We start from the raw sequence: 19,474 nt of genomic DNA on the forward strand, positions 1-19,474 counted from the left end.
GGGTTCTTGGTGTCTGCAAGCCTTAGGATGAAAAACATGAGCTAGGAAGCCCTGAGCAATTTGCTGCGGTTGACCCTGCTTTGAGCTAGGGGATGCAAGGGGATTGAACCGGACGATCTCCAAAGGTCTCTTCCCACCTCAGCTATTCTGTGATCCTGTCTTTACCTGCAGTATTTAATGTCGTCTTTGTACGGAAGGTTCAAACACAGAAAAAAGTTTTCTCAGGCAGTTATGTGAGGTAACAGATGTTTAAGCAAAAATGTAAAAAGACTGAAATGGTTTTGGGCTTTCCTTTAATGAGAACAAAAAGATATTTTAAAGCAGGGACTGTGTCCATCGCTTGTCACTGAGTCTCTCAATGGGGGAATGAAGGGTAGAAAATGTCTATGTGCAGATGGAAATTTAGAGAAGCTGCTGAATTTGATACATATCCACCTACCTTATGCAGAAAAATTAATATACTTATTGGAAGTAACCAGAAGGTACTACATTTTGGGTTTGCGTACATATTGCTTTGGACTAGCCATAACTATTTCTTGCAACAGAATTACATACATTTAGACATGGAGTGCTTGGAAAACACTGTAAAAACTTTCTTCAGTGAGAATTTATACATGTTAGTGAGCCTGTGTAATTGTTATGTCCATCTGCCGTTATCTATACTGCATTGCAAGGGAATGCCCACAGAATTATAAGCAGCCTGTGACTCTCTTTATCTTTGCTCTCCTTTTTACACTGTTTTGAGCTCCAGATAATTAGGGGGAAGGCATAAGCAATGAAGGAACAGAACTTTGTATTTATGATTCTGATTTACTAGAGTCCTAAGCTTTGTTCTCTAGAGTGTATTAGAAGCATAAACTACCGAAATGCGCATTGCATGCTATTAACGAGTCAGTTTTGCTGGGGAGACAATCAAAAATGGACATTTCTCCGCACTCTTGGCGCACTGGCTGTTAAGAAATTCTGGTATTGTCAAGCTGTAAGTGGCAACAGTAAAATTTTAAAAGCAAGAGACTTGCGTACTGCAGAATAATGGAACAACATGCTGAATAACTTTTTAAGATTTAAGATGGATCTCACTTAATCTGACTCTGGGCATATTAGGTGTTTGTCTTGTCTCATCACACTCTGCTCATTTTGCTGTCAGGGTAAGAAAACAGGCACATGAGGGGGGTGAGTCATCTACAGATGTCTGCCCCACTTGCCCTCTGGCAGTACCAATTTCTTCCCATTGATTGTAAAAGCAGCATAACTTACACTTAGGTCTGACTTTTAGCCTGATGTTTGATCAATGTTGACTTTCTTCCCTCTAGAGATATAGGAACAATATCCAAATCTGTAAGAACAAAGGAAAAAATATTTTCAGTGAGAAGCAATTAAACATTTGCTTTTTGATATTTTTATGCTTATTTTTTAAGAGAAGAAATGAGGTGTTCAAATTCATCTGATTTTTAAGCTCCTTTTCTATTTGTGTATTGAATAGTGACCTTAAGATGGTTTGGAAATCCTACTAATCCCTGGGAACTAATAGTGTATGGGTAGGGATACTTCCCCCTAAAGAGGGAAATGGATGCATGCCATACTCCTTCAATACAATTGCAGCTGGTCTGCAGAAAATCTACATGGAGTTTCTTTGTATATAACGACAATCCATCCAGACCGGCCTGCAAAGATATCTCATGGGTTCGTAGTTGGGCATAAATATGCTTTGTGCAGATTTCTTTCTCCTTATGTACCAAGCAGGCATCTTCAGCCCTCAGGTGGCAGCAGTTCAGGCTATGGCCATAACCAAGTAGCTAGGATCTCGGAATCACACGCCCCAGCACAGGAGGCTGCTTCTTAGCTTTTTCTGCTTTCTTTGAGGGTTGTAGATGGGGTTTTGGGGCTTTTTGTTTGGTTTGTTTATTAGAAATTCCTCTTTTAAGAAATTAAATCAAATTTTAGCCAGGAGGTTGGGTGACCTAAGAGCCTTTTAAGTTTCTACCACCTCTGTGTCATTTCTATACATCTATTGCAGCTGAAATCTCCACCAGCGAAAAATACTCACTAGGAACAAGCTGTGCTGAACTATTTAAAAGTAAATGGTTTCATTACCCCATCACTATTTTACAGGGACTCTCAGGAATGTCTAGCTTTGTTCTGGGTTTGCAATGTTACTCAAAGAGCTTTAACATCTTGTTGCACTATAAACCTCTACCAACTAAATCTTTATTAACCTGTAATGACCATTCAAAAAGGAAAAGATTTGAGAAATTTTTGTAGTTGAAGAGCTTCAGGAAACACTCTTTTGACCAATTTCCTGTTTTTTCAATACACTTGGTGCAATTTCAGATTAGACAAAAAGCAAACCACCCCCAACATGGCGGGGGGAACCCAACACAACCCACACCGAAAAGCCCAGTTAGTAGCTTATTTATCAGAAATGTGTTTTTATTTAATTTCATCTTAAATGTCTTGTTGAATTTATTTCAGTGAAACCTATTTTCTTTCTTGGTGGGAAGCAGAAACAGTATTAAAACTTTCAGTTTGTTTTTGCAAGATATAGTTCAGGCTAATATGTACCTGCCCCTTAAAGCTCTCCATCTTATATGAACCTATCAGTGGCAACTTATCATCCTCAACTCTGCCGCCTAAATCTGGGCAGCGTCAATTCATTTTGTACCTCATTAATCTTTTCAGTGAAGTTAATTCCTTTGCCTTGTTGAGACCTGCACATGTAAAGAATGGATAAAGATTTTAGCTCTGCTTTCACTGTTCTTTTGTTTATCTAAATATCCTTTAATTTTTTTGGTGAATAATATGTAGACTCTCAAAAAAAATTTATGATCGAAACTGTTTCAGTATTTCTAACTTGCGTGGAAGCTGTGGATAGGAGGGAAGCTTTCCTTTTGTGATGCCCAACTTTAAGGGGGGACTGGGGAAACTATTTGCTGTAAAACCTGCTCATGGATTTTTCCCCTCTGCAAAGCATTTAAGAAGAATTCGTACCAATCTTCAGTTGAGTGTGTGTGTGTGTTACAGACCTACTAAAGCTGCATTTCTGCCTGGGGTGGTTTGCAGAGCTATTCATTATTAATGTTTTATGAGGTGTCACCACTCACATTAATTTTTTCTTTCTCTCTGAATAAATAAGGAAAACATTTTTAAACAGGACAATAAATGATGGATAGTGATTGATGAATAACAATGAAAATTCTTTGTACACCTAGGCTTGCATGGGAATTAGTGCTGATGTGTTCCAGTCAGGAGCAGCCATTCTCAAAGATCTCTGCAAAGTAGCTTTCATTTATATGCACATATTCACAAATGGCAAATAAAAAAGAACAGAATATGGTTTAAAAGAATAGCCAAGAGAAATATGAAGCAGTGTGCCTGAATAGCATGTTTTTCAATATACATTTCGGTTGGATCAAGTGTTTAAGTATTTTAAACACATGTCAACAATTCTGCAAGATCAGCCTGCCTTCAAAACCTTTCCAGACCTGTCAACAGCATGGTTCCTGCTGCTGCTCCCGAGAAGCTCAGGAAGCGTCTGAGGAAACATTTCTGTATCAGACAATTCCTTAACAGACCCAACTGCCTGGAGCTGATGGAAAGAGCTGCAGAAGAGAAGCCCTTGTCATACGTAATGCTATTGATCCTGTAGAATTCAGCAGCTGCCCTATGTATTTTTAAGCGCTGTTTACACCTTTTCCTTAAGGTGCACATAAATTGCAACACTTCTGATTTTGTATGCCATTCTTCTACCATTTTCTAAAGCCCACAATAGACCAGGTCACTGAGCAAGTTATGTAAGGAAAAAAATACTTTTATGACTCAAGCCAGCCAGTCAGAAATCTGGTTGTTGAATTCATACGTTTTTAAAGTCAGAAATTTTGGAGTATTTAATATGAAAGAGAAATTGATGATGGCAAGAGGTGTCTGACGCGGTTCTATTTACACAAATATATCAAGTCTCATCTTGCTTACAGTTTCAGTTCATGCTTCCCTGCACACTGGTCTTTCAGCTGGCAGCCACACTAAAAAAACTCATTTCCCTAGTTTTCTCTCTGGAAAAGATAAAATGTCTTATTTGAGTTGTGCTTTATAATTCCCCATTTCTGTCTGTCCTGTTTATCTCCTCAGTGTGCACTGCTGATAGAAAGATCCAAGTTTGATGGCAAAATCCAGTCTCCGAAGGTACCTTTGATAATCCTGACCTGGAAATCCAGTCCAGCTGAACGTCAGTAGGCTGGGCCCTTGCCTCTTGATCTTGAGTCTCCTCTTAATGTAAAGTTATGCCTGAGTTGTTGTGCTGGCTTTGGCTGGGGTAGAGTTAATTTTCTTCATAGTAGCTAGTACGGGGCTGTGTTTTGGTTTTGTGCTGAAAATGGTGCTGATAACACAGGGATGTTTTCGTTCCTGCTGAGCAGTGCTGACAGAGTCAAGGCCTTTTCTGCTCCTCACCCCACCCCACCAGCGAGCAGGCTGGGGGGGCACAAGAAGTTGGGAGGGGACACAGCCGGGACAGCTGACCCAAACTGACCCAAGGGATATCCCACACTGTATGGCGTCATGCTCAGCGTATAAAGCTGCGGGAAGGAGGAGGAAGGGGGGGGATGTTTGGAGTGATGGCGTTTGTCTTCCCAAGTCACCGTTATGCGTGATGGAGCCCTGCTTTCCTGGGGATGGCTGAACACCTGCCTGCCCATGGGAAGGAGTGAATGGATCCCTTGTTTTTGCTTTGCTGTGTGCGCGGCTTTTGCTTTACCGGTTAAACTGTCTTTATCTCAACCCACGAGTCTTCTCACTTTTACCCTTCCGATTCTCTCCCCCATCCCACCAGGGAGCAGTGAGCGAGCGGCTGGGGGGGGTTAAACCATACAGTTCTGGAGGTACTGCCAAAAAAGGGAAGGGTTGCCTTTTTCCTTCCTGTAGTTTTTGATTTTTGGTTTGCTAAGATTAAACACAGAAAGGATTGGGTCTGGATTTAGAAAAGACAGGGTAGAGAAAATTGATTTTTGACCCTCAGGAGACCTGTTCTTGTCGGTCACATTACCGATTGCTTCACTTTACTCTTCTAAACAGTGAGACTTGTTTCTTTTCAGTGCCTTTCACTTCTGGCTCTGGTTTTATTTTGTGTGGTTTTTTCCATTTAGTAATGGCTCTTGATTTTTGTCTGTTATTTTTGCTTTTGTTTTAACACTCTTTTGACCACTTTTGATCTCTGTAAACAGCTTCATCACTGCCTCCACTTCCTTTCACCAATGATCCAAATTCAGTCCCCCTCCCTGGATTCCAGTCCACGTTAAAGAATAACACTTTCAATAATGTTGGGGTTTTTTTACTTGAATGATTAGCCAAAATCTAAAGAATCAAATGAAGATATCAAACTTTTATTTTTGTTTATTTAAAAATGTGTGAAGACATACTCTGCTGAGAACATTGCAAGCAAGTTAACCACTGCACAGCCTCAACTTCTGAGATGGAGGTGCTGGGCAAGAGAACTTGATTTTCTTTCCAAATTTCTTTGTGTATCTCTTAGTCATTCACTTAAAAATTTACTTAGTGATGAATTATTTTAGTTTTATCCAGGCTTTTATGAAAAATAATCACAGGCTAAATTATTTTATGCAACAAGAAGTATCTGAAGGCTTGCCTGCTTTTCAAATGTAGTTAATGCACTAGCAGCCCATGTGCCCCCTTGTCTCAATGAACCAGCTTTACACGTCATGTTACTGCTGAGAAGGTTGCGCTGCTCCAGCAAAGGGTCAAGTGCCAAAGTGTCCTTACAGATGACCCCTTGCCACTTCTACAAATCTGGACAATCAGCATTTTATTTCTTTTTTTATTTTTTTAATTGGAAAATATTTCCCCTACATTTAACCTAATAGTGTACAACTGACGCTTGTGCTAAGAGCTTTCAGCAGCTTTAGTATATAGTATTTGAATCCTTATTTTTATGGATTTAGTGGGGAAAGAAATTCACAATTCTGATGTATTTTTCATGTTTCAGCAGGGCAATACAAGAACTATTTCTCTTTTGCAAAACCAGCTATGTTTTATGTGGGACTTGACTATTGCTCCTTACATGTCTGCTGGAGCTCTGTGTTGAACTGTGGTGGTTTTCATAGGCTTGGAAAGCTCTTATTGTCCAAGGTCACATTTTGCATTGATCACTTATGGCTCTGTTCCACAGACCTGGTGCATTTTACAATCCTGACCTACATCTGCCTTGGCTGGAACCTGGCCAGCGCAGGCAACACCCTGCTGATATAGTAGTCTGATGTTAGCATGATGCTAGCTTTATACAGGTACCTAACTGTGAAAACCAATAGGCTGAAACGCATGCTGAAAAATCAGTGCTTTATCAGTCCTCTTAGCCATAGATTTGTCTGACCATGTGTCATCCCCAATTGCCGTGCAGATCATCATCAGCAAAATCCTGTACTCAGTAATGTCTTCATCCATTCACGTGGGTCTGCAAAAGCTTGCTGGCTGCTGTTCCTTGGCAGTTCTGATTTTGAGTGATGAAAAACCATCGCCCAATTCATGAACTCTATAAACCCATGCATTTATATGATGTATATTTATAGGAACTGTTGTAGTTGCACTTGATATTAATAAATTTCAAGGCAAATGATCCTTAGGATCATTGATTTCTTTTTTCTTTTTTTGAGTGCACCACATTTGCATGAGGTACAATACATGATGAGATCATAGCAGTGATTTGTTTTCCTGATTATTGTTCAGATAAGGACATGGACATGAATAATTGTCTTTCATCATTCTTCTCTTGCTTATCGTAATGTACCTGGGTCAGGGGAGATTGGTATCTAAAGATGTATGGCCTTCAAAATAACGCCGAGGGGGATATAGGTTAGCTAAGTGATTCTCACTAGCTTTGGTGCAAACTGAGAACCCCTCAGCTGCTTTCAGTAATTGTGGGAGATGGAGAAACACAGAAGTAAATGAATGAGTTTTCCATCAGTAAAGAGGGAAAAATGGATTTTGGCTAACCTCAAATGGGTGCAGAAAGCAATGAGAAGGCATCTTCTTTAACAGTCTGCCTTAGTAAGCAAAGCACGTGGCTTTCAGTCCTGATCTGGTGCTGTCTTGGTTTCAGCAGGGATAGTTAATTTTCTTCCTAGTAGCTGGTACAGTGCTGCGTTTTGGATTTAGGGTGAGAACAATGTTGATAACGCACCGATGTTTTAGTTGTTGCTAGGTAATGCTTACACTAGCCAAGGACTTTTCAGCTTCCCATGCTCTACCGACTGAGAAGGCTGGAGGTGCACAAGAAGTTGGGAGGGGGCACAGCCAGGACAGCTGACCCCAACTGACCAAAGGGATATTCCACACCGTATGGCGTCATGCTCAGTATATAAGGCGGGGGAAAGGAGGAGGAAGGGGGGGATGTTTGGAGTGATGGCGTTTGTCTTCCCAAGTCACCGTTACGCGTGATGGAGCCCTGCTTTCCTGGAGATGGCTGAACACCTGCCTGCCTCAACCCACGAGTTTTCTCACTTTTACCCTTCTGATTCTCTCCCCCATCCCATTGGGGGGGAGTGAGTGAGCGGCTGCGTGGGGCTTAGTTGCCGGCTGCGATTAAACCACGACAGTGCCCATCAAAATCAATGGGGGCCATTCAGATCTTCCATAACAGGACAAAATGCTCAGATTCTCTCAGGCTATAGAAACATATGTTTGTGAACATGACGTAACTAATGCAGACAGATAATAAAACAATCAGAGGTCCTACCCACCCCCCTTGTGAGCAATTTTCGCTCCTGAGAGCTGGAGGAGCTCCTGTTGGCCTGCTGGGTCCCTGTGCCCACCGGGACGTTAGCTCATTACACAGCACTGAGTTTTAATTAAGGCCAGAGTTAAGTGTGTAAAGAGATTTTACTTTTTTTTTTAGAGAAAAAGTCAGAAATCAATAATTAACACAACAGTAAGCAGAGCAGAATGGCCTTAAACAATTCATACCATTGTATAAACATAATTTTATAGCATTTTTTCTTACATGTTAAAATATTAAGATGCAGATTCTGTGCGTTGCGAAGGAACTTGATAGTGTGTGAAATTAAAACTACAGGCAGTTAAATTATTGATAGAAAATCAAATAATGCATTTTTGTAATTGTAAACCACTTCACATTTAGATGCCTTCTTTTCTGTAAGAAATTCATTATGATATGCCCGAATACTTTTAGTGGAAAAAATTGAGACAAATTTCCTGTCTAAGGCAAATGGATCCTGCATGTCTCTAAAACAGTCTGAGAAAACCCCACCAGTATTGTTCATCAAAAGTACAACTGCATTAAAAAAAAGTGAGTGGACTATCACCACGTGGCATCTGTGTCCAGTGCTTCTTGTAGCTCCCTCTCATCGGGTGCTGCATGGGCTCTAAATCCGGGCAGCTACCCCTCTTATTGGAAGTGAAAGAATGAAATCTTTTCCAGCTTCTGACAGACGAAACATTTCTTCCTGGATCTTTGGGAGGTCAAGAGCTGATGGTGCTAGTAGCACAACTTCCAGTAAAATAAAGATTTCTGCCCCCAGATAACTTACACTCTAAGTAGGCGAAACAGGCGAAGCCCAGAAGAAATGGAGGACTTCTGTCTTGTTTTACAGTGATCTACTGTAGGCTTTGCAGAAATAACCCGTGACTGTGTCAAAAGGTTGAGATGGAATTTCAGCCTTTGTCTTATAAGAGACTTCACAGCAGCGGTGGCGTAACAAGTAGGCTAAGATAAAGACATTTCAGAGGGATTTAGTTATAATTTCTCTGATGTATGAATAAGATTGAACACGTACAAAATCAAGCACTTCTGAAAATAAGCCTATTAGCTATCATCCAAACAAAAGAAAGAAGCTGAGGTGGGTTTTTTTTTTCCTGAATTCCCCTCCCTTCCCTGGTACAAATCCCCCTCTTGCCTTATTTGGTACAAAGCCGAGATCAGGACGCGCAAGGTACTGCATGCACATGCCATGCAGGAACTCGGACGGCTGGCACGGTGGGCTGCACTGCAAGTACAACAGCAATACTCGCTTGTGCAAAACCAGATACCCGGTTGTGTACATATGGTTTGGGAAGTCTAGCTTCAAAGTTTTTAGCAGACAAAATATTAAAGATGATGGGGGCTTAACAAGAAAAGCTAAATAATTAGTGTAGCTCATGCTCTGATGTAAATTTACATGAGGGAGATGGAGGTAAGTCCACAAGCTACTCTCCCATTCCTCAGCAGCAGCCTAACACTGATAGATTTTTAAGGTTTGGCTGAATTCCTGCATCCTTGTGCCAGCATAGCTTCTTCCAACAAAAACAGAAATTTAACAATTTCTTTAAAAGGTCAGCAAGCCTTCCTAACGCTGTTATGTCCTGTAGTCATATCTAAATGCATGTGTTATTTCTAAATAATTCCTTATTTTTAATTATGATTTAATTACATTTTTCCCTGGTGCAGAAGAATATTAAGCAAACTTAAGATAGCGTTCGGTGCAATATATCACAGAAAAGACGTGCTGTGATGATGTGCATTTCTAAGTACCGTCACTCCAGTGATGCATTTTAGTGTAAGAATATAAGAATCGAGTTGAAAAATGGAGGGTATATATTATGTATTTGTGAAGGATCCTGATGAAATCCTAGGCGGAATCATCAGTTAAACTCAGCATCTGTCACGTTCAGAGTAGGCGTGAGACACTCCTGCGGGTGCTCCTGCAGCCATTTCTGACAGTCGAGGAGCTCGCAAAGGATCTTGTTTTTACTGGGCATGCTCATCTCTAAGCGTCACAAAGCCTTGCGTTCCCAGATAGTTTATAAACGTGGTTTTAAAAACAGTTCTAGGCAAATCTGTATAACCTTTAGAACACATGAATTGTCACCGTGTCAAATGACAAGCCTACATAACCACTAAATAGTATCAACATCCCGCAGTAAATACACTAAAAAATCTTCTTCCAAAGTCATCTTAAAAATCAGCACAAAACAATCTAATGAGTCTTTCACTGGAATACCCACCTACGTCAGAAATAAGGCAGCTCCATCAATGTGATGTATTGAAGCTGGAAACCAAAAATGTGCTGCAAGTGTCCCAAATTTTTAACTTGTTCCCAGCATTTTGGATACAAATTGGTTTTGGGGAATCTTTCTGAGTCAGTATCTGTCTGTGTTTAAAAGCTACAACAATCCCATCACGACGGGAGCATGCAGTGTAGGGAAAGCTGCTAGATAATGCTATTAGTAAGGCCTTAGATTCAAGAATTTGAGAAAGAAAAAAAGGAAGAAAACTCGTTTCAGCAGCTTGATTTTTGGAAAACTCACATTCCTGGGGAGGGAAGCATCATCAGCCAAAGGCCACCAAAAGCCTAAGGAGGCAGGGAATGGTACATTTAAGCAGTACTGGAAGCCAAGTCATCCATGCAGTTTGTTAGCTTGGAAACTATGCCTGCGTAAAGCTCAGCCCTCCTTCTCCACAGTTAAATCTATCTTGCCAGAACCTGAAGCTTGAATGGTGGTATGAGGCTTTGTGTTACTAAAACGGCAAGCGAGGTGGTACTTATTTAAGAAATATACGTACTGATTCTGTGTCATGGTATATCTCATATAGGATTTGGTATTAGCCTCTTGCTGTTATTATTCTTTAAACACTTTCTAGAGGTGAGATAATAACTTTTCTTTTATGTATGCCTGAAGAATCTGAAGCGCTGAGATAGTAATAGCCAGTATAACTTAATTTCAAAAGTAATTAATGAGGCTGCATTTTAATGAGCCTTTTTATACAGCGTTGTGAATTGGGCTGTTTCATGATGCCATTGTTCTCAGACTGCTGGAGGGGAAAAAAAGAAAGCAGAACCTGGGAAATTAATTTAAAAATAGCAGCAGCCCAAATAAGAAACAATCTATACATCACTTTGCATTTGTTTTATCCTCACAGGTGTTTTTGAAGCAAAAAAGACAATTCCTTCAAAAAAGACAATTCCTTCAAAGTTCTAGTACAGAAGGATTCATGAGGTTGTAAATTTCTTATGGTCTTATAACTCGTCAGCCTCCTTTCATTCTTTTGTGCTTTAGTATTGTTTCCCACTTTCTCTGCAGGAATGCAAAACGGGGTCTGTAATAGGTAAGCAAGGCTTTTTGTGTGTGTGATAATTTGTTTTCTACATCAAATCATTTCAGAATACTAATGGCCTTTTGTAACTCTTAGGTAATATCAGAATAGGGAAGAATGCGTGGGAGAATAGTTTGTGTCCTAAGGTTGAAATTTAATGAATACCGCTATGAGCTTTGTCTGTTTAATGACTTACAATTAGGTGTAAAAATAACATAAACGTATGTGCAATACTTTTATCATAGTGAAAATCCAGGGATTTTATTCCTAGCATAGATTATGGTATTGGCCAAAATGTAGGAAAATCTAGACTTTTGTCCCCCCAAATGAGTATGGATTTTAAAAGATCTTATGGAAATGCCTTTCTGAGTTTTCATGACTTGGGATAGATAAAACTTAATCCAGAAGGCACTTATGTTCTGGTTTGTAGTTGGATGAATTCAGAGTCTCTCGGTAAAGACTAGTCTTTCATGATCCAGACTGGTGAAAATGTCACGACAGCACTGACTCACCATTTCTGCTTGTGAGACTGAAAATGTGGAAGAACGGACAACCCAAGAGGCTGGGATAGCGTTGAGCTTTACTCACAACTCAAACACTGGAACTGATTCACTTGTGTCTTTGAGGAATTATGTTTTCAACTTAAAGCTCCAGTTTTTGGAAGAAGTCAAAACTCATAGATTTGATCGTGGGAGTCCTGTGGAGTTTGAGGAGCCATAGCAAGACGCTGGATCCCTGTTTATAATCTGTTAGCATAGGCAGAGTGGCATGGTTTAATTTAACTTCTAATGGCCACAGATGCGGTTCATTTGTAAAGCTTCAGTCATCTGACCAAGGTCCTGAGATGTAAGCTAACCTAATTCCTGAATGGCTGAATGGCTTTCTCTTTATTGTAATAAATAATTGATGATATTTTGTTACATGGAGATGGCTTAATTAAGTGGACTTTAACAGCTGCTGATTTAACAGGGGGAACGAGTAGTTGTACTTTCTCCTCCTCCTCCCCAGAGGGGATGCCCACTGTAACATACGCTCTCGTCGTCATGGTTTTACATATCGCTGGACAGGCAAAATCTCCAGCAGCTTAGTGCGTTCTAGCAAAAGGCTTTGTACAGTTAACACTTAGTTAAAAAATATATTGATTAGAGCTTCACAGTGCTGTTAATTCTGCTGTTTGCCATCTATGCTGTGATTTACAGAGGCAGAGCTAAATGGTGGGCTGTCAAATTTGCCACTTTAGCAACACGCTATTGTGTTTTAATAGCTCGAAAGGTGTCTGGAGTCCTGAATGGAAAACACAGCTTTGCAAGAGAGGTATTGCAATGAAATGTCTTGAAAGGCAGCTTTTGCAGAGTAACCCAAAATGTTCTACAAATCAGACCATGCAGAGGTGTCACTTATTGTCAGTTACGATTTGCTGAAGAACTGGCACTGTCTAAGGAGTAAACTCTGGCCTTGCAACTTCCACATACACATCTCCGCCGCAAATCTGACGTTTCTGAGGGCTGGACACCTTTCACTTCTGCAAACGCAGCCTTTTTCTCCTAACTGTGTATTTCTTACAGCTCTCAGAGACTATGGAGGATTGGCTCAAAAGAGCTTTCAGTCAAAATGAGTTTCTGAAGGAAACTGCTCCATGTAATAGCCTCCAGCAGCCTGTGAGAAAGGAACAAACAATCACCACCACCACAAATTGTATTTATTTAGCACCCATCACAACAAAGCTATCCCTGGGCACTTGACGAAACTTTCTTGTTTATAGTACAGAAAAGCTGAGGGATCTGAATATGAATTTATGTAAATCACCATCTACATTTCGAAACAGCTGTTTGCAACAACTGTTCTGTTAAATTGGTCTCTCTTTTGAATTTTTTGAGTTTAAAAGAGGAAGCAGATCAGAGTTCTCTTTACTAGCTTTCCAACATGTTTGGAGTTTGGTGATATATAGAGAACGAGTTTGAAGGATCTAGCCTTGGGAAAGTATAGCACAAGCTTTTCTTCCCCTGCTTTTAGCTATAATTTTCAAAAATATGAGCATCATATTGCTCACAAACTGCCTGGTTTTTCCATCTGTAAGCCACCCAGCCAAAATCTGTCAGCGTGATATTTGGAAACGCTCAGAAAAGCAACAATGACATTAAAGGCAGTTGAAGCGTGGAGTAAGAGGAAGAGCGGGTGTAACTGGATGGCAAACATCCTTCCCCGCTAAGGCACGGAGGGATTGTTATTGTATGAGCATGAATGGGTAGGGACCATTCGTGAAAAGCCTGTTGTGATTAAGCCATGGATATTGTCATGAACAGAAGGCATTAACCTGCCTCTTTTGCATCCCTACTGTAGCCACGCATTTCCCTCCAGCAATCTTTCTTGTTGCTGTGCATTGCACTAATCGTACATCCTCCTTGTTCAGTGTTTGAACTACTGATGGACTTCAGGCAGTCGGGAGCAAGCTCCTCCCGGACAGAGGAACCGAAAGTCCTCTGTTCCCTTCTCTGCCACATGGGCTTCGGTTATGTGATGAGTCAGGGCTGTTTGGTCCACTGCTTCTCATCTGGACCTATCCCATTCCTCCTCCAGCACATTTTCCTGCAGGAGAAGAGAGGCTTGCTGGTGCTGAGTTAGCTTATTTGGATCATCTTACCGGACTTGGAAGCACGAGACGTTGAAGAATCCCCCGTTTAGACTGCAGGCACATACCCGTGCTCTGCACAGCGCATTTCTGCCAGTCTGCTCAACGTGGGGCTATTTCATGAACAGAGGGGAGGCAGATTTTACAGCGGGATGCTTCTGAAGTCTCTGGTGCCTTTTCATTCTCTGCCCTGAGTGAAATGAATTGTCAGTGTTGTCATTAAGCATGAAATACATCTGGTGAGTTCATCGCAACCCAAATCTCGTGACAGAGAAGGGCCTCTCTGGTAAGGTCTTTCAGGGTAAGATCAGCACTGGAGAGGAGGAGGGATGCGCGTCCCTGAGGCAATGTCAGGGGAGGGTGACAGAGAGCCCTGCCACCGCAAGAAGATGGTGTTTCACGCGAGAGGGATTTATAACGCTTGTGTTATACACATTTGATAGAAGCCCTATGCCTAAGGAATTGAGACAAACTAAGACACGCAGACGTGTGCCTATGAATGTGGGTATCAGGTTAGATTTTCTTCTATAGATGTGCAATTTGACTGTTACGGCAGCACACAATGTGCAATACATCACGCAAAGGAAAGAATGGGGAAAAGGCATTTCACAAGCAATTTTTCCTTCATTCTGTAGTTTAGTCTAACCTTACCTATCAAGAGTGGCTTCTGGTGAGGGCTGCATGTTCCTCTGCAGTGCACGTGAAACTTGAAGGACTGCACAGATTATTTTTTTCTTTACATAGACCAGGCTCAGACACGTGTATATGAATAAGCAAATAAGAGTCAATTACTGCACTTCAAAGACGAAAATAAATAAGTATTTGAATACTGCGGTATAGTTGCTACTCCTGTGAATATCAGCAGTAGATGAATAAAGCGACTTCTACTTACTTGGCTCAAGTGCCTCCTACACTGGAAAAAGAAGGAAAAAAAATCAGGGGCTAAAAAAAAACCCACCAGAAAACCATTATGTCTTTCATTCATGTAAATGACAAGGAATGTCATTCTGCACATGGGGACAAATTACAAGGTTATTGAATCAAAGTATAATATTATTTGTAAACAGTGCCATTCTGAGCTCTAGAGAGTTATAGGGGGATTTTTTTGGCAATATTTAATGGCTTAAAAAATATTTGATTGTTAGCTCAGGCTACTGGACAAGATAAATAAGAGAACAGCCTTTCTGCTAAATGACAGTGATGTTAAGATGTTATGGGCTCAGCATTGATTAGCTTCTACTAATATTAACCACATTTAAAATACTGGAGAGTAAATACAAATACAATTACATTTTTCTTCTGTTTTGGAAAGATTTTAGCTTTGTGTTGTTACAACAGATGGCTATTTTAATTCACCAGAGATCACTCAGACATGTGAAAATTTGTTTACGCTTTGATTTGCTATAAGATACTTACCACTAATATTACAACAATATCTGAGTATTGGTCATGGATCAGGACCCAAAGATCCAAGGGCTCTAAACTTCCAAACAAATGTTTACAATCTAAATATAGGAGTGAGCAGATGGATAGATGCAGTTAGGAAATCGTAGAAAAGCACAAGACAACACAAACACTAATGATCTCAGTACACCAGTAGCCTAACCACCACCATATTTTTAGTCTAGTGTTTTGAAAAAGTGAGTTTTCTTTTAATTTAAATATTTGTTATTCAGCCTTACTGTAAATCTTTTGCATTCTGAACTTGATTTGTCTTGCTGGTGCTGCAGCAAGAGGAGTAAACAGATGCACGCATCTGTGTGGGTACAGTGTTATTCTATAAAAAGCTCCATAAACCAAAGCAGACTGAATACTACATAGGCTTATTCTGTAATGGTGACTGTGCCAAAATTTGATAAATTCTGTTGTTATGCACTCATAAATCTCAGCAAATTAGACTGAGAAACATTCTGAGCACAGTGCGACATGTTTCCTCTTTCTCTCACCTCTTCTCGTGTCCTCAGGTGGGAATGGGAAACCCAAGAGAGCTCTGGCTATATCATCTCTTCCACTTTTAATGCGGCTTGAGCTCTTTCCTTTATACTTTTTAAAATCCATTTCTCTGGCAAACTCCACCAAAGCAACAGTTTAGCAAGGACTTTACCAAACCATCCCTGAAGCCCCTTTGGGCTGGAGAAATAGCGCAAAGGCACTGCAGTGAGGACTGAGGTCCCTGATCCTTCTACCTATAAAGAAAATAGTACTAAAATGTCTTTTTCGATAAGGGGAAGTAAGTGGGGTCAGCAGTGTTACAATCAGACGACTAAAGGTTGTCCCTGAGCATATAGCAACATGGGGGATTCAAAGGGACCTGTGAAATCCTGCTCTTGTGCCGCTGTCCGAGGTGGGAAGCGTCACATGAAGGGCTTTGGAGCTGGGGCTTCTTCTGTCCGGGATGATAGACATCCCTCCCGAATCCTGACTGAGGGGTGGGAGAACGACACAGTCCAGTTGTGGAAAGGCCAACGGCAGTCAGCTAATATCTAATCGTTCTCTTTTTTCCTTCTTTTTCCTTCTAGCTGGTTCTTTCTGATTTGAGATTTTCATTGTGATTATTGACCTGTTTATATATAGCCATAATTCCTCTGGTGGTGGGACTTATTATTTTGGGTTTAATAAGTTTTTAGTAAAATTTCTTAAAAGAGGGATTTTCTGTATATCTGTCTGACACAGATTCAGAGTCAATTTTAGTGTCCTTCCCCTGTGCTAACTTCATATTCTGAATGTAAAGTAGCCACGAGTGTAATTTCTTTGATTTATACAGTTAACCTCTAGCTTAATAAATCTTTATTATTTCTCTTGTTGTCCTGTTTTTCAGTATTAAATGGTTTTATAAGTCCCCCTGAGATTTTCTAAGAAAAGCTGTATGTCTTTATAACTTTATGTTGCATAGCAAGTCTGTAAAAATCCGAGTCCCTTAATTTTCCCATTTTTGCCAAATGCCATTATTTACTTAACTAAACCACTCTAGTATTTCATGATGGTGGATCCTTTTGAACTTCAGGTGTCTCTCTTTATGCATAGAAATAAACATAAACCTCTTTTTGTAATGATAATAGTGACTTCATAGCTTCATTTTTGTGCCTTGTCCTTTCCCTTCCAGAAAAGACCTAAGTAGGACTGAAAAGACCACCAACCAAACATTACCTATAGGAATTTTGTGCCACTCAGCAGTATTTAATACAAACAATATCCCCTGCAATGAGGTTCCATAGGTCTGCTCAAAAAAAATTGCTCCTTAGCAGGCATTGGTTTCTGTTTAACACCGTGGGCTGGATTCTTAGTGGACGTACACAGGGGTAGTCACTGATGTTGGTGGAAGTAGACTGGAGGACAGCGGCTGGGGATTTATTCTATAGACCTGGAGGTTTTAAGAAGCATTCTCGAGCATCCCATTGTATTATTTCCTACTAAACTGCCTATTTTTCAACTTCCAAAATGTACACAACCTCAGCTGGAAGCCTGCTGCCACATAATGCCAAGGGAGGACAGTAGCTGGAGCCCATTAGCTGTGGCTGATCACCTCTCCAAAGAGATCAAACCCTGCTTTCTGGCAAGCTGACTCACCCTTTGTCATGAGGCTGCGTCTGAGTCTAGTAGTCTTTCAGGGGACAAAGGGGGAGGATATAAATAGAGCACTTAAGGTACAAATCAAACCCGCCTGGCTCCAGCTACAATCTTCTGTTCAAGAAAAAGAAAAAGCCTAAAAAAATACTGTATTTTGCCTCAGATTGTTCCCTTTTTTAGAAGTCTAGCTTTCGCCATATCTTACTTTCAATAGTGCATTTTGTAAAGATGTCTGTCGTGTTCACTGGATCTTAGTTATTTTCCCCAACTGATTCTTAGACCCCCCCCTTTCTCCCTACCTATCTACCAGCTGACATTTAGATGCACACAGATTTTATTCATATGTTTCGTTATCGGTCATTAATCAGCAGTTCAGACTGAACAGCCTGCTTCTCTCGTGTTGAGTCCTCCTGTAAATGCCGTTAGCAGTGATTCATGTCTTCAGTTGAGGAACTATTTCCATAGGAATAAACAAGAATTTTGCCACAATTGGGATCGCAGAGATGGTTTTTTGGTTTCTAAACTTATGCCAGAAGTATTTATGTAAATATAATGAATGATTTAGCTTTCTCGGTTTGTGACACTGCATTTCTTGAAAAGCCTGCTTCTCGTAGTACAGAATTACTTTTTCCTCTCCCATTTTACCCTAGGCAATTATTCATATTAATCACATTACCATTGCTTTCTTGGTTCTTCTTTTGCTTTTATGGAACTCTCCCTAAGGAAATTTGCTGTAACACAAAACTTCTTACTTTTTTTTTAAAAATTAACAAAATATTATTTAAATGTGACTTACAGTGAGACACTCGATGTGGAGATCAATGTAGTAGATTTTAAAGGCTGCCATTGAATTTTAATTCAATGATATCATAAATCCCTCATCGCGTACACAGAGTTGCAATATAAGTGCAGTAGAATTTGATTAATTTGGTCAGATGAATCTCAGAGGGTTTCAAATTTTGTGAAGTCTCTTGACTTAATTCAGTAAAACTGCTGAAGTGCTTGGGGCTGAGTAAGTTTGTACCAAATGAGATCGTACCCTTTTTTGTCTTACAGAAAACATTCTGTTTTAAATCAAACCTGGTATGATTTTTTTTCTTTAGCAAAGGACAGAACCATGCTCTAAGTTTGTTATTACTTATTACTTTTCTATGGCATCACTGGTGTGTTCAGTGTCCTTAGCAGCTTTCAATCTAAGGCTCTAAGACTACCGCAGGAGATCACCAAACCATTAGGGAACTTTCCCCATGGATTTGATTGCAAGTTCAGATACGAAATAGAGATCACAATAGCAGGAGAAACACAAGGTATGAAAGGATTGTAAAAGCAGGAGGTGGCTCAAGGGATTCATCAAGGTAAAATGGAAATGGGGCATGGAAGAACCGCTTCCACCCACAGATGCACTTTGCAGGCTAGCAAGCAAGCTCTTTACAAAAGTGACGGGTAATTTCGGGTTGCATTCTCTTCTCAGCCATGAGTGACTCTGAAAGTCAAGAGAAAGATTCCATATAGTCTTTGAAAAACAAGCCCCAGGTAAGCTATTTCAAGCCAAAATCACTAATATCTCTTGGCTGATTCATGTTTCCTGTTTAGCTTTTCATTATCCTTTACCCTTTTTCTCATCTCTTTCTACTTTTTTGTATTCATCATTTTCTACTCCAATGTCTTTGCTCAATATTCAGCCTTTCCCTAACAGAACGGGAACCTAGCTGATTGCAATAAGGACTCAATTCTTCAAATTCCTTTGTGCTTTGAGGAATCTGAAATTAGGACACAAACATTTTTTTTCCTATGCCTGTTTGCATTATATCCCTGCTAGTAGACATTTGATATTACCCTGATGCACAGTAGTCACCATTAAAAAAAATCATTTACCTTGGCATCTAAAACATCTTGGCACTTCTTTTAGCTCGTTGCGGGTGGAGTGAGAGTGCACTTCACTCGTAAGAGAGAAGCAACAATACTTTATTGATAGAAAACAGTGAGTTAAAGGGTGAGTTAATGAAGTTCAATGGTAAATGTGACAGTGGTTTAACAAGATTCGATGGCAAGGTACAGTTGATTCTTTACTGCATAGAGGACAGGGTCAGACAAAACTGTCAGGGAGACCCTTCCATTGAGCTGTGAGGTTCAGAAAGGACCTCCTTGCTTTCTAAACTCCTCAGAGAGGAGTCTAGGTGCGG

This window comes from Aptenodytes forsteri, unplaced genomic scaffold (genome assembly GCF_000699145.1).
Source record: "Aptenodytes forsteri isolate BGI_AS27 unplaced genomic scaffold, ASM69914v1 Scaffold112, whole genome shotgun sequence".
Classification (NCBI taxonomy): domain Eukaryota; kingdom Metazoa; phylum Chordata; class Aves; order Sphenisciformes; family Spheniscidae; genus Aptenodytes; species Aptenodytes forsteri.